Consider the following 1,329-nt stretch of genomic DNA (forward strand, 5'->3'; position numbering starts at 1 on the left):
AATTTAAGGGGGTCTGAATACTTTCCGTACCCACTGTATATACACACCTTGCTACGTGTACCGAGACTTGTCATTTGCACTTATATATTGTTGCTCTTTTGTTAGTTTTGACTGCTTTTATTGTCCTCATTTGTAAGTCGCTTTGGATAAAAGCATCTGCTAAATGACAAAATAAATAAAGAAATAAAATAAATAAAGAAATATATATATATATATATATTAGGGGTGGAACGGTTCGCGGAAAAAAAATCTAACCGTACGGTTCTCCACACACGGTTTGGCACGCGCTAGGACTGTGGTGCAACTTAAATCTGACAACGCATCTGTAATATGGTTTGCTATAAATAATACATAAAACAAACAGGGTTCGGCTAATATGTTTCTGTTGATGGATGCGCATTCTGGCTTCCCAATACATTACAACAACAGCGATGAAAAAGAAAAAACGTGGACAAACGACCATTTACACTCAATGCGACTGCCGTATGCTGGAATATGAGCATTTTTTCCATCATCACGCGGGTGCTGATAGCGCGCGCACAGGTGAGACCTGAACAGCACACGTTGATATCTGTGTTTAAGCTAAACTCATTTAAGCTTTGCCAGTTTAAACATTTAAGAGCCAGAGGACGCAAGCTCGCGCACGCAGTGAGAAGATTTGTGCGTGCGCTCATCAGAAGCGCGCAAACCCACGCCTCAGAACTCGTGCAAATATTAATCTCTCCCTGAAGTATTGTGTTTAAATGGACAAATTCACAGAAAAATTATGTCAAAATTCCCGTCTTGGTAAGTATCCTATAGCAGACATAGCCGGCTGAACGTACTGTATCAGTGCACTGGATAAGTGCATTCTCTTAAAGTTGACGGCACTTTCTTAATATTAATCAAACAGCAACAACAAAGAAATCACTCACTGCTCTTGACTGAATAGCTTTTGTAACTTTAATAAAGATTAATCTTTCATTTATACAGTCAAATATGAAGTGCTGTTTTACATTTCATTACTTTATTCCATTTCTGTACCTAAAAACTAATGTTAGACCTACCTAAAAAAAACTGAAAATCACTGTTTGTTTTATTTGTATCTTTAACCCATTGTATTTATTTGTGCTGTTGCTTGTAATTGTATAGATTATTTTGATTTTCTTTATTTTTATTTGACAGTATAGTTTTTGCCTAAACATAGAACATACCGAACCATACTGAAACCGTGACTCTAAAACCGTGATACGAACCGAACCGAACCGTAAGTTGAACCATTCCACCCCTAATATATATATATATATATATATATTATAGCAATAGAAATAATAGCAAAAAAATATACTG

Source organism: Sinocyclocheilus anshuiensis, unplaced genomic scaffold (genome assembly GCF_001515605.1).
Source record: "Sinocyclocheilus anshuiensis isolate Anshui unplaced genomic scaffold, SAMN03320099.WGS_v1.1 scaffold1061, whole genome shotgun sequence".
Lineage (NCBI taxonomy): Eukaryota > Metazoa > Chordata > Actinopteri > Cypriniformes > Cyprinidae > Sinocyclocheilus > Sinocyclocheilus anshuiensis.